The sequence below is a fragment of the Oryctolagus cuniculus genome, chromosome 5, assembly GCF_964237555.1.
Source record: "Oryctolagus cuniculus chromosome 5, mOryCun1.1, whole genome shotgun sequence".
Lineage (NCBI taxonomy): Eukaryota > Metazoa > Chordata > Mammalia > Lagomorpha > Leporidae > Oryctolagus > Oryctolagus cuniculus.
This window is the reverse complement of record NC_091436.1, coordinates 149303377-149318239: the sequence shown is the minus strand read 5'-3', so window position 1 is coordinate 149318239 and position 14863 is coordinate 149303377. Positions and strand designations below refer to the sequence as shown.

The following is a 14863-nucleotide window of genomic DNA, read 5'->3' as shown; positions in this document are numbered from 1 at the left end:
GGGCAACAAAAGATGTGTCATGTGCTTGGGCCCCAGCTGCCCACATAGGAGAACTGGAAGAAGCTCCTGGATTTTAGCTTTGGCCTGCTCCGGACCTGGCTGTTGAGGCCATCTGGAGAGTGAACCAGCAGATGAAGATCCTTCTGTCTCTCCCTCTCTCTCTGTATCTCTAACTTTCAAATAGTTAGATAAATCTTTAAAAAATAAATAAAATATTTACTTACTTATTCAAAAGGTGGCTATGGGGGGACCTTCCATCTGCTGGTTCGCTCCCCTGCAGGGCCAGGGATCTCTATGGTGTGGGACAGGGGCTCAAGCACTTAGACCATCCTCCACTGCTTTCCTAGGTACAGGAGTAGGGAGCTGGATTGGAAATGGAGCAGCTGGAATGCGAACCAGCTCTCTGATGTGGGATGCTGGCATTGCCCCACAGCAGCTTAACCCACTGTGCCACAGTGCCGGTCCCCATAATTATGTTATTTCTCTATGGATGAAACTTTCAAATATCGATATGCACATTTCACACTGACACCTCAAATTCCAGCTCACAGCATGGGGTTCCATCAAGCTCTCCCCTTTGCATCTGTAATGTTCTTTTCTGCCTGAGAGAAGCCTAGTACCCAATACCGCCAACGTCTTTGCTCACTGGCCTTCCTCGGCTTCCTTGCACAGACATGCCTAATGGCTTTTTGGCTAAATTATTACAGAAGAAGGGAAGGAAGGAAGCAGAGAAGAAAAGCAAGCAGCCTATACCGCTTTTTTGAGATTTGGTAATCTACTTAGGATAAAACATAATCCAGGATGTAAGACTAAATATATCAACACGGCACCTCATTCCCTGGTTACAGCCGATAACAGAGTTGAAAGCTGTCTTCCAGCGGCTTATCATGTGTCTTTCAGTGTGGATGAGTCACACAACTGTCCACCGACTCACTACAAAGATTTCTGATGTACATAAGGATATTTCCGAGTAATAAAAATGTCAAAAACAAGGTGTGACTAAGATTTTCAAAAGAGATAAAAGAAATATCGCAGCACATCCTTTCTTGAAGGACGTCTTACCCCTTTACGGTAAAGACAGGGAAGGTGAAATAATGAGTAACAAAGCACAAGTGCCATCCTTGGGTGCCTGACATTCCAGATCATTATGCCAGGCTACCTTAGAAAATGCCATCCAAGTAACCCCTACCTTACGCTGGATTGCGTCCCTCGAGAAACTACAATGCTGCCAACCCCTATGAGAAAAACGGACAAGTGCGGTGGAGCAAGACTCTGGTAAGTGGCTAGAGGACAACAGTCTTATCCGGGTGAACATTAATAAAAACACTTAGAGAAACGCTTAACTCTTAACAGTTCACACACCCCAGAAGCTGTTCTTTAACTTCAGCATTCTGTAATGTCTCCAAGTCGTCACAATCGGTATCCATCAAAAAACTACAGAAATCAAGAAATGCAAAATGGGGAAAAGACCACTTCCCTCAGAGCATTCTGGGAAGGTCAAAACCATGAAAAGTGTATGACAATGGCTGTTTTACAGTGGGAAATGGTTCCTTCCCCTGATGTACATAGAGAGCCCCCGTTACAAAGCTGGTCAGCCCAAACTTTTGCAACGTAGCATCAGCTCTGGCACCTAGCTTCCCTTATGCACCACATCTAGCAGACCACTCACACTTAGCTCTCCTTGTCTTCTCAAAAAGGGAAAAGGGGCTGGCACTATGGTGTAGTGGGTAAAGGCATCGCCTATAATGCTAGCATTCCATGTGGGCGCCAGTGTGAGTCCCAGCTGCTCCGCTTCCAATCCAGCTTCCTGCTAATGCACCTGGGAAACCAGCAGAAGATGACCCAAGTGCTTGGGCCCCTGTACCCATGTGTGAGACCTGGAGAATCAGCTCAGCTCTGGCTATTGCAACAATGTGGGGAATGAACCAGCAGATGAAAGACCTCTCTCTGTCTCTACCTCTCCTGATAACTCCTTCAAATAAATAAAATAATATTTAAAAAAAGGTGAGGGTGGGAAGAAATCCCTGTCCTGGATACCCATGATAAAGACAAGCATGAGTGGAGCTGGGGTTATGAGATTGGGTTTGACACTAGAAAACACAAATTGTAATCTCGTTTCACAATTTACAAGCTGGGTGGGCTTTAGTAGGTTGCTTAAACCCCCTCAGCCCTCCATAATCTATAAAATACAGATGATGGCACTTTCTTCTCAGGCCAGAAGTGCAAATTAACTGAGAAAAGCATGTGTAAAGTATTCAACACAAATCCCAGACACCTCATTTAATCACCAAAGCTGCACCATTGCCATCATGCTCACCATACTGCTGACATCACTATCTCCTTTATCAGAGTCATCATCACCACTTTCAGTCCTTAAATTTGTCTGCAGTACAAATGAGGGGGCTTACAGAAATTCGTAGAAAAATGCAATTAAATGATAATTTTCCATGAATTTTTTGAAGCTCCCTTGTCTTTCCAGTGGGGACAAAAGCTGTTTGAAACCTGCTATGGTGAATGTTTGTTTGTGTCCTTCCAAAAATCCTATGCTAAAATCCTCAGTTGATGGCCTTGGAGGTCGGGCCTTTGGGCTATGGCTAGGTACTGATGGTGCAGCCCCTATTGTGGTTTAAACAGGATTTGACTCCAAAATCATGCAAGATTGTAAACTCCAAAGTCTTAAGGGGTTTGGACACCAAGAGGGTAAAAACTTAACCCCCAGGCCCACAGGTCACTGGAGCCTGTGCTCAGAAGGTCTTAGGAGAAAGCTGTTACAAAAGCCTGGGTCTGGGTCTAGTGTCTTGTGCCTGGCTCACCACCTGATCCTTTCTGAGCTATCCTACTGCCCTATCTTGGACTTGAATCTCCAAAACTATGATCTAAATAAACCTTTTCTTTTTTTTTTTTTTTTTTTTTTTTTTTTGACAGGCAGAGTGGACAGTGAGAGAGAGACAGAGAGAGAAAGGTCTTCCTTTTTGCCGTTGGTTCACCCTCCAATGGCCGCCGCTGCAGCCGGCGCACCGCGCTGATCCTGGCAGGAGCCAGGAGCCAGGTGCTTTTCCTGGTCTCCCATGGGGTGCAGGGCCCAAGCACCTGGGCCATCCTCCACTGCACTCCCTGGCCATAGCAGAGAGCTGGCCTGGAAGAGGGGCAACCGGGACAGAATCCGGCGCCCCAACCGGGACACGAACCCGGTGTGCCGGCGCCGCAAGGTGGAGGATTAGCCTATTGAGCCACGGCGCCGGCTCAATAAACCTTTTCTTTTTATGAAGTTGGTTTCCTTGGGTATTTTCTGATGGTTAAAAAAAAAAAAAAAAAGATGATTAATACAGTCCTCAGGATTAGAATTAGTGCTCTTAAAATATAGACCAAGAGAGCTCCCTTGCTTGACTCCTGAGATATGAGAATGAACACCGACAGTCTAGCCTGCAACCTTGACTAATCGGACCAGGCTCTCCCCTTGATCTTGGACTGCTAGCCTCCAGAACCGTGTGAAACAAATGTGTGTTGCTTGGAAGCCACATATGCTAGGATACTGTGTTACACTTGTCCATACTGAAACAGTCAAAGAAAATAGAGCTCATTCTGTATTTGCAAGAAGACATTGAAACAGCTCCTAAATCACTTTGCTGTTTTTCTGGATTGGGCCTCACACACTCCTAAAGGATGATTCCAACTTCTAGCTCCCTCGTCACCCAGGATATTGGATATGGTCAGTTTACCCAAACATCTTGGGTATGAGAGACAAAATTTATCATCTAAGAAGATACTTCGATACTTTTGACACATAGGGGCTAACTTAGGATAAAATTTCAGAGTAGAATTTCAAAAGAAATGGTTTAACAATATGGAAAGGAGAAAAATGGTAAAACTCTTAACAGATTTAAAACAGATTAGGGACATAAACAGTCTTTTGGAGGCTAAAAATGGTAGGTCTCTTTTCTTTAAAGCAGAAATCCTGAGAAGTAAGCCTTGTGTTTTTTTTTTTTTTAACAGTTTTTCTTTCCCCTTTATGAAAATGTATATATGTGTGCATAGTATTCACCAAAATGCCAGGTGCAATGTGGCTTTCATTCTTGATTAAAAAAAAAAAAAACACCTATTGTCACTCACTTGCTTCAGCCTAGCCTGTCAAGCAGGAATTAAAATCTCTTTTAAAAGCAGCTTTGCATGGTTCATGTGTCATGCCGACATGAGCTGGATCAGCTTACAGAAGGGGCCAGAGATAAGGTACCCAAAAAAGGTTAGAAGGAAGTAGCTACCAGAAAATTCTACGATTTCTTTATTCCACTACCCCACCCTTTTCTCTCTCTCTCCTTTATGAGAACTGGTATAATGGACAACACAGAAGAAAAAGGTTTTTTCTTTTCTTTTGTTAATGACAGTATTAGATTCTGAAGTTAACCCTTCAGGAACAAATACATACCTCCAAAATCTAAAGATTTTATTTAAAATTCTGAAACAAAAATGACATCATCTTACCCCACTACTAGGCCTTTGCTTTTATAAGTCCAAAGGTAAAAAGCCTGTAGAGTAAGGCCTGCTTGGTTTATTTTTTTTAATGCATCAAATATAAGCTGAAAATTGGTTGTAAAAATGGGGCCACTTAAGCTTCCATGGAAAAGAATCGCAGGGGGTTAGGATTAAAATTTCAGGAAACCCAAAAGCAAACTGACAATGAGGAAATGATGACTGATGGTTTTGCTGCTATTATCCTTAAGAACACCAAGGACATGGAAGCTTTGGAAAAAACTACAAATAACCTTGAAATTGAGCCCAGACTAGGAAGTCAGCTTGGTGTAGCCTCCTGCAGGGGTGAAAGTGGAGCAGGCTGAATCCTTCACCTCCAGATGAGTGATTGGAAATGCTCTGGATAAGCAGTTTAATTTCTTGTTAGCATGAAGAGCTGCAAGTCATATCTCCAAGAACAACTGCCTTGCATTGCCTGTAAAGTGCTCTGTGTTCAGTAGTTGTGGACTGAAACTCAGAAATGATTCTAGAGGATTTCATGACCTTGGGTCGCAGAAGATTGCAGATTAAAACTGAGTCCTACCAACTATGCCTGTTTGTCTTGATCCTCTGTTCTTGTACACAGAACAGGAAGTGTCAAGCCATCATGGAGACCCAACTTCAACTTTCTGAAACTCCATCTCACAATGAGAATTGGGTGATTTGGGACTCTGGGAGTTGTGACCAATGCAAATTCTCATTCTATGCTTCAACTTTCTGGAAGAGGAATTTACTAAGACATTGCATTAGATCAGTGGTTCTTACACTGGCTCATCTTAAGATGCCTTTATGAATCTTGAAAATTCCTGAGGACTCCAGAGAACTTTTGTTTATGTGGATTACTTCTATCAACATTTACCACATCACAAATTAACACTAAGAAATATTTAATATTTATTATTTCCTTAAAAACAACTTTTAACCTACTACAGTTAATATATATAATACATTTTTATAAACAACAATTAGATTTTCCCAAAGAGTGGCACAGTTTTACATTGCTGCAAACATTCTTAACATCTGGCTTAAGAGGACACGGCTGGAGCCTCTAGCCCCTGCACTAGGTCTCTTGTGAAACGTGTTTGGTGTGAAGTGTGTATTAGTCCATTTTGTGTTGCTGTCACAAGTATCTAAAGCTCCCTAACTTGCAAAGTAAAAAGGTTTATTTGGCTCATGATTCTGGTGGCTGAGAAGTCCAAACAGCATGGTGCTGGCATCTGATAGACCCCTGGCCATGTCACAACACGGCATACAAGTGGAAAGGGAATGAGCTGTGTGTGCAAGCATAAGGGGCATGCAAGCCAGCAAGCACGCAAGATTCACTGGTCACAGCCCGTTCTTGTGGAAGCTAATCCAGTCCCAGGAGATCCAATCCCTCCCTTGCTCTGCCAGGTCCCATTTCTTAAACGTCTCAGCACTTCTCACATAGCAATGCTGAAGGCCAAGTTTCCCACCCATGGGCCTTTGGGGGGCAAACCTCATGCAAATAATTGCACAGTGTATACAGAAAACCCATTTTCAAACAGATAGATGAATATCGTTCCTCTGTCTAGCACTTTGAGTGGATCTCTTACTAATGCATGATTTTATAACATCAGTCACTGGTCATCCATAAAACACTGATTCCCTGACACATACAGGGATTCCAAATGCATGCTTCAGAGATAAAGAGGATGAAAAAGGCAAACAGCATCTTAGTATCGTTATGAAAGATTTGACGTTGCAGATCCACCAAAAAGGCTGCAGAGACTCCAGAGTGTCTATGAACCATGCATCGAGGACTGCTGGTTAGGCTACAAAAGACACATGAAAACAGTGTCTCAAGTTGTGACTGTGGCAGTGGTCTACCTGATCAGTGACAGGATCTTTTTAGGGGCGAGATTATATGAAAATGAAATGTGTTCCCCATGTTTCCTTTTTTTTATTTTTTTGACAGGCAGAGTGGACAGTGAGAGAGAGAGACAGAAAGGTCTTCCTTTTGCCGTTAGTTCACCCTCCAATGGCTGCCGTGGCTGGCGCACTGCGGCCGGCGCATGGTGCTGATCCAAAGCCAGGAGCCAGGTGTTTCTCCTGGTCTCCCATGGGGTGCAGGGCCCAAGCACTTGGGCCATCCTCCACTGCACTCCCTGGCCACAGCAGAGAGCTGGCCTGGAAGAGGGGCAACCAGGATAGAACCCGGTGCCCTGACCGGGACTAGAACCCGGTGTGCCGGTGCCACAAGGTGGAGGATTAGCCTATTGAGCCGCGGCGCCGGCCTTCCCATGTTTTCTAAACATGAGTGTTCTATATGGTTTCCAAGCTTTCTGCTAGAAAGTGGGAAGTATACAACCCACTGAACATGACATTGTTCTTTAGAACAAAGGTGTCTTGAGTTGAAGCAGTAACTACCACATCTCAATCCAGATCTGAAATGTTTTAACACTAAGAAGCCAGAATCATTCACTACTGATGTTTTACCTCTGACAAATTCTGAGGCTTGGTTGTTCTTCCATAATCATATTTGTTAGTTAACCAGTAGGTAAAAGAGAACTTTAGATTTCCTATCATTACACTTCAACTGCTAACTGACATCTTCAAATGTCAGCTCCTAGCAAAGGGAGTGCAACTGTCTTCATGCAGTTACCTCCAGCATAAGCACCCAAAACTAGGAACTGTCACCTACTCAAAGCTCAAAAACTCCTGGTAGAATAAATGACTGACTGACTGGTTACCACATAAGAATTGATAGGCAAGTAAGATACTGTGTGTGTCACACTGAAGAAATGAATATAGGCCGGCGCTGTGGCTCATTAGGCTAATCTTCTGCCTTCAGCGCCGGCACCCCAGGTTCTAGTCCCGGTTGAGGTGCCGGATTCTGTCCCCATTGCTCCTCTTCCAGTCCAGCTCTCTGCTGTGGCCTGGGAAGGCAGTGGAGGATGGCCCAGGTCCTTGGGCCCTGCACCCACATGGGAGACCAGGAGGAAGCACCTGGCTCCTGGCTTTGGATCGGCGCAGCGGGCCAGCCGTAGCGGCCATTTGGGGAGTGAATCAACGGAAAAAGGAAGACCTTTCTCTCTGTCTCTCTCTCTCTGTCTCTCTCTCTCACTGTCTAACTCTGCCTGTCAAAAAAACAAACAAACAAACAAACAAACAAAAGAAATGAATATAAAACATAGTATCACTGACCTTATGGTGTAATTCACTTAATCAGGCAAGGAAAAAAAATGGATGAACTGTTTACCTGTAAGTTAAGGCAGCTTTTATCAAAAGGATTTCACAATCACATTTTTAGTGACGATCTCATGCCTTGTAAAATCTGAATTTGTAAGTCCAAATGCTAACTATCTTCAATTCAAAGAGATGCACAAAGTAGAAGAAGAATGAATCCCTCCCCCATTTGCAGATTGTTGTTGCAAGACAAGGCATGAGCAAGAAATAATACTCAGACTAAAGCTTTCACTTCTAAAAGAGAGAGGGAGAGGAGGATGAGGAGGAGAGAGAGAGAGAGAGAGAGAGAGAGAGAGAGAGAGAGAGAACGAGCATATGGACAGAGGTCAGTGAAGTTCTTACACCAATCTTTGTTACAGTTGCATATACAGTTCCATTGCCCTTCCTTTGAAAATAGGAGAGAAGAGCAAAGAATAAAGAGGTGGTACAGAACGTCAGATTTACAAGTACCCCAGTATTCCAGAAGCTTTGATTATTTGGATTATGTAGGTTATTTTTTAATATATAGTCCTGCTTAAGGAGAGAAAGTGGGTCTCCTTAGTGAACAGAAGTGACTGTGCAATAGAATTGATTACCTGTTCAGGATGGCTTATACTGCAGGACTATAAAAAATTGCAGGTGGCTTTGGTTACAAGGGAGCCATCAATCATCCTGAACTATTGACACATTTTTATGTACTGAAGTCTCAGATCACTCACTAAGGTTACTTATTCATCCATGAAATCTAAAATTTGGAGTTCTACCTAAGGGAAAAGAAGGGATTTAAACTGAAAGTCTACTCTCCCTAGTCTTATAACAACATCACATTTTAAAGCTAGATTGAAGGGAAGAGCTAAATTCTCTTAAGCTCACCTTCACAACCGATCACTGGTGGCCAACCACCACCTTTGCCCAAATGATAACTGAGCGGGCCAAGAATCCCAGGGGCTTGGGAAATCTACTTAAAGTTCTCACAGCTTTGATTCAGGATTGGTTACAAACAAACAAAAAATTATAGTACTGAATATTTGTTTTTCTTCAACAGTGTGCTTGTCATCAAACTGCACATAAAAATCCTGGTCTTGAGAACTTAAAACTTATTAACCACATGCTAACACTCATGCATTGGAAAAGCCAGTCAAATAACTAACTACATGTAACCCCACAGTACAAACCTCCATCCAGAAATGGATCATATGGTACCTTGCAGCTTGTGCACCTCCGGGAAAAATGGACTTTCCAGGTAATGAACATAGGGGCTATAATTTTTCAGCATATCATGCTGGATTTGAGATGAGGCAGCAAATTGTTTTATTGGACTTTCTTTCAAATCTCAATTCAGACCTAAATTAATGAATTTTGTTACACCTTCGTTCCACAGTTCCCCTCTTCAATTCCAAGCTCTATGCAATCTTATTTTTTGTCAGCTTTCCAAAACCAGCAGTCATTCCTAGGACTCTACTATACTCAACCCTATGCAGCCAATGAGTCATTCTGTTAAGTGGCTCCTCTCTTTCCCCCACTTCTATAGTCCAATATCTGGGCATTTTACAGCTCATCAGAATTTTATCAAGCAGAAATTTGGATAAGGGTAATCTCAATTGTCAAAGAAATGAAAGCTATCACAAGGAACAGAAGAACTCGTCAATAATGACAGTACAGTAGGTTTTGTTGATTTTCTTTTTTTTCTTGGTGATTATTATCTCAAAACACGTAGTTATGGAGTTCACTGTTTTTCTATGGAGTAGTCAGAGGTGAAATATATGGGAATCATGAAATTTTTTTTGAAAAGAGAAAAAGGAAGACCACCACTTGACAATAAAACCAATTGTTTTCTGTTGTGCTGTTTTAGACACTGCTCATTTATACATGTTTCTGACACTAGCCCACCATTTCCCATTTATTCACTCATTTATTCAGCACATCATACGAGGCACTGGTGACAAACACGGTCAACAAAAAATTAAAGGATCCCCAAAAGTTGAATGTCACACTAAGTTTATGTGTCCAATAATTTCTAAGGAAGAATAGAGAGGGAGAAGATAAAGAAGAGAAGGGATGGGAGGGGAGACTAGAATTGCAATACTGTACTGAGAGCACACATCTAGCAGAGAGCTAACCCAAGAGGGAAGAGTGGTAAGCATGGGAGGCAGGAGGAGGTGAGAGGAGTGTCAAGGCAGGCCGGGTTGAATGCAGCCCTCAGCTGCTGAGTTAGAAGGCTGGAGGTACAAGGAAGAGGGGAGCAGAAAAGAGCAGCTAGAGGAACTTCTGTCCCCAGATTCAAAACTTCTTCATGACACTCTTCTTCACCTTTCACATCTCCAGAGTCTCCAGCTCTTGACCTTTGAACTTGGAACCTCATAACCACCCATCTTTTCTCTCTCCACTGATTCTGCCACAGTGGAGGACTTTATTATGTGTTTTGCATCACTGTAGAGGCCTCCAGCCATTTTCTGTAGTCTGCTCTGTCTACCTCCAACCAGCATCCCACACGACTGAACATATAGGCTTTTTTTTTTTTTTTTTTTGACAGGCAGAGTGGACAGTGAGAGAGAGACAGAGAGAAAGGTCTTCCTTTGCCGTTGGTTCACCCTCCAATGGCCCCCGCGGCCGGCGCACCGCGCTGATCCGAAGGCAGGAGCAAGGTACTTATCCTGGTTTCCCATGGGGTGCAGGGCCCAAGCACTCGGGTCATCCTCCACTGTACTCCCTGGCCACAGCAGAGAGCTGGCCTGGAAGAGGGGCAACCGGGACAGAATCTGGCGCCCCGACCGGGACTAGAACCCGGTGTGCCAGCGCCGCAAGGCGGAGGATTAGCCTAGTGAGCCGCGGCGGCGCTGGCCTGCACATATAGGCTTTTAAAAATTACACTTTGTCAGCCGCTCGTCCTCAGGTTAGCATTCTCAAGGACTCATTTAGACTCAGTTCTTGGAAATTTATAACTTGTATCAACCTCATAATCAACTTTATGCCTCACAACTTTACTACATTTAAGGTACTACATTCATTGTCAGAGTCTACAAAGGCTACAAAGCAGGACCATTGGAGTAACTATATTATAGGGTTAAGCAATAAGTAGAGTTGGGCTTTTGATCTAAGGGCTAAGATGCCAGTTAGGACACCTGCATCCCATACGGGACTGCTTGAGTCCAAGTTCCAGCTAAGCTCCTCACTCCAGCTTCCTGTAGATGCGCACCCTGGGGGACAGTGAAAATGACTCAAGTGGTTGGGTCCTTGCCGCACACATGGAAGAAGCAGATTGAGTTCCTGGCTCCCAGTTTTGGCTTGTCCCAGTCTCAGCTGTTGCAGACATCTGGGAATCAATCAGCAAACAGGAGTGCACTTGCTCTTAAGCTCGCTCACTCTCTCTCTTTCTGCCTCTCAGATGGATAAAATAATACAAACACACACACATACACACACACACATATATGCACATATATATAAAAAACCCTAAGTATGTAAGCAAAAACAGCACAATGCCTGGCATTTAGTAAGCTGTCAGCTGAAGAAGGAGGGGGAAGACACAGGGACAGAGGCAGAGGGTGGTGGGGGCACGGTAGTTGTTCCTGCTTTTCAATACTCCCTCAAGACTGCCCACCTCCTCCTGCTTTCCTTTTCTCCTTCCTATAATGCTCAATGACAATCACAACTCTGTCACATAGTAGTTGTAAGTCTACAACTCTCCCTCTGGAAGCACAATTCAGTACTACTATTCTATATTCAGTATTAACTGTGGAAATTAAAACTTAATTCTCCTCCTAGTAGTATAATGCCTCTCTTTAAAGGGAGAGTCATCATTCCTTCAGTCTCCCCAAGCAAAGCAGTCATTCTCTCTTTGTTCCACAACCAGTAGATCGCCAAGTCCTTTCCCCTAAATACTAATATTTTATATTGATCTCAAAGCCCCCTTCTCTTCATCACCATTTACCAGAATACTCATTTCAGTAACTAGAGATAAATTAACATAGATACAACTTATTCACTAATTAAATCTGCAGGTAAGTCTCCATGGAAAACTTAATTGTAAATGTCTAACATTGTATAGCTGTTGTGATTAAATATAATAAGTAAAACTGATAAACACCATCTTGACATGTAAACATTTGACATAACATTGAGGTGTTTTATTATGGGTACAGAAAACACTTTCTAAAAGTTAATCCTTTTTTAAAAGATTTATTGATGACTTATTTGAAAGAACAACAGAGGCAGGGAGAGAAAGTGGAAGAATGGGAGAGAGAGGGGGAGAGAGGGAGATGGAGAGAGAGAGAAAGAGAGAGAGATCTGTCATCTGCTAGATCAGTCCCCAAGTAGCCCTAACAGCTAGTTCTGAGCCAGGTCAAAGTCAGGAACCAGGAACTCCATCCTGGTCTCCCACATGAATAGCAGGGGTCCAAGAACTTGAGCCATCTTCCACCGTCTCCCCAAGTGCATTAGCAGGAATGCTGGGTTGAAACTGGAGTAGCCAGGACTCCAACTGGCATTCTGATACGGGATGCCAGCATCACAGTGGCAGCATAACCCGCTGCACCACAACGTTGGCCCCGGACCAAAAACTTCTGATAAACAAGGCTCAAGGTAGCACCCAGAGCAACAATGAGTCACATTTGCAGTTATGGAAGCCTAGGATCAAGGGATTAAAATAGGTAGGATTAGTCTGTCTTAACGAAGCATTTCAACCTCACCTTTAATACGACGGACTAGATTAGATCAGACCAGCCTAATCAACAGAGATTTCAAATAACCAGGAGAACAATGGTTAAAACAGGCTTTGTTTGCAGGCATTAGAGGACTACTGAGGTATGATGGTTTGAAGAGTCATGACTGTGTAGGGAAGGGGGTCTGATATTTGACTCTCTACCCCATTTGCTGATTCTGTCTTAGACAGTGTGAAAACTAGGAAGCTGAAAACAGTTTATTTCTGTCTCACCAGTTCTGAAAGCAAAAGTTAAGAGTTCCTGACTTGCTAAGGGAGAATGGCCATGGTTAACAACCCAGATGGACAACGCAGATTCCCAAGGGCTAAACCAGAGTGACCAGAAACCAGAAACTGAGCAACCCTCTGAAAGACTACAGCCCATCACTAGAAGAGTAGTAAATATTACCTCTACAAGTTTAATACACAATGTTCCGTGTTCATCAGAAATAACAACATTCACAAAACAAAGAATTAAAGAAATATCAAGAGAAAAATCAGAAACAACAGAAATAGACCCACAGGGAATTGAGATGTTGTCATTAACAGAAGGGAACTTTTGGATAACTGTGACTGAAGTGTTTAATGAACCAGATAGCAAACTAAGGAATCCAGTATAAAATGAATCAAAAGTACATTCTATAATTTAAAATAGAACCACTGGTAGGAAAATATTCACAAACTAGCCTAACAGTATCACACATGGCTACAGAAATCAAAGTGAACTCAAAGCGACATCAAAAGAAAGTATCAAAAGATTAAAACATGGAAAGAAAAAGAAAGAACATCATATGAAGCCGTTTCACCATCATGTAAGTAGAACCCCAGAAGAAGAGAGCAGTGAATAGGGTAAAAGCAGTATCTGCAGAGGGAACAGCAGAGAGTTTTCTACAACTGTGAAGGAAAGCAAGGCACAGATTCAAGAAGAGCTTGATTAGGGTAAATGCAAGAATATTCACACCCAGAAAACTGTAGTAAAACTGTTAAAAACAGTTAAAAACCAAGGACAAATCAAATATTACAACTGCTTGAAATCAAAGACAGAGATAACATTTTTAAAATCTACAGGAGTGGGTGTTTATGAGGCAGGAGAGAGCATTCTCAAATAACAAAAATAAGACTCACGGACTCTCAACACAAATATGGAATCTAGGGAGAAGGCTTGGAATCAGAGATGATACATTTAATACACCAAAATAAAATACTATCCAACATTTTTACACCCAGAGAAAATTTCCTTCAAATATAAAGGCAGAATAAATTATGTAAACAGAATCTAAGGGATCCAATTACCAGAATACTTGAACAGAAGAAAACCTAAAGGGAACTCTCAGGCAGAAAGAAAATAATCCGCGTGAAAGTTTGTACAATTTTTCCAATGATTATTTTTAAGTAGATGTGGAAATATCAAATTGAAGATCTGAAGACGGAGGAATATCTTGGCTTGATCTGTCCTGTTCAGTATTTGTTGACCTGAATGATATCCATAAAATACACCAAAAATATGGAACTATAAAAATGTTAAATAAATTTATGGTTCAAAAACATGTTCCACATACCACAAAAGCTAAAGAATCTATTTAAGCCGAAAAATCCTTTATGATCTGCAGTTACACACTTACCTACAGTTGCAGTTAAAACTCCTTGCATTCTCATTCCATCATTTCCAAAACTTCAAAATCTTGGCTCTTCCTTCAGGACACACTGCTGCATGATTCTCTAAAAAAAAAAAATAAATAAAATAAAATAAAAATTTACTTTTCACCTATTTTGTGCCTATTTTTATCTATTATAAGGCACTGTTAGCTTCCAGGACAGACAGACCAGTTGCACCCATCATTTTCCCAGTGTAGAAGCTGTCTGAGTACTTTCCCCAATTTCACAAAATTGAATGCATTCTAGCCCTGTCTTTTTAAAGGAACAACTCCTCTAATGCCCACAGTACTCATCTGTTTTGCTTGTTGGTTTTCCAGTCTCAATCCCTACACTACAACCTCCCTGAGACATGGTCATCTATCTATGTCACTCAGCACAATGCTATGCACACGAAAGTCTTTATATAAACATCCTCTGAATTAAGTTTTGACAACATGGAACAATGGGCCTCAACTCACATGATGGAGTTTTAATAGAGACAAATAGAAAAATCCTTCATTTAAGTGTTCAAAAATTAACCACATAACTACATGGTGTTACGTGAGAAACCGCTGGCTTCTGATGAAAAAAAAAAAAAATAGGCTCATGAAAGTTTCATGTCTTCCAAATGCAATTGTTGGGCTAAGACCAGAAGGAGCACATAGGAAGCCAACCTCCCAGCCAGACTCCCACAGAAACTCACTTTACAGATGTAGTTTGAACATGGGCTCAACAGAGTTTAGAAGCAATGTCTTGACCCAATGAGAAGTGGCACTCAACCAAGTGGGCATCTGAGATACAAATTAAACTTTACCAACTGTTCTTTCATTCTGATCG

At 42.2% G+C, this 14863-nt stretch overlaps 1 long non-coding RNA gene across 11 annotated transcripts in view; it reads right to left on the bottom strand.

Moving 5' to 3' along the window:
• Nucleotides 1-14863, bottom strand: part of LOC103349704 (uncharacterized) — a 451983-nt gene that overhangs the window by 181749 nt on the left and 255371 nt on the right. For all 11 annotated transcript variants that reach the window (XR_011388772.1, XR_011388773.1, XR_011388767.1 and 8 more), the window contains one exon: nt 14014-14110. This is a non-coding gene — a long non-coding RNA (uncharacterized lncRNA). The remainder of the gene's footprint in view (nt 1-14013; nt 14111-14863) is intronic.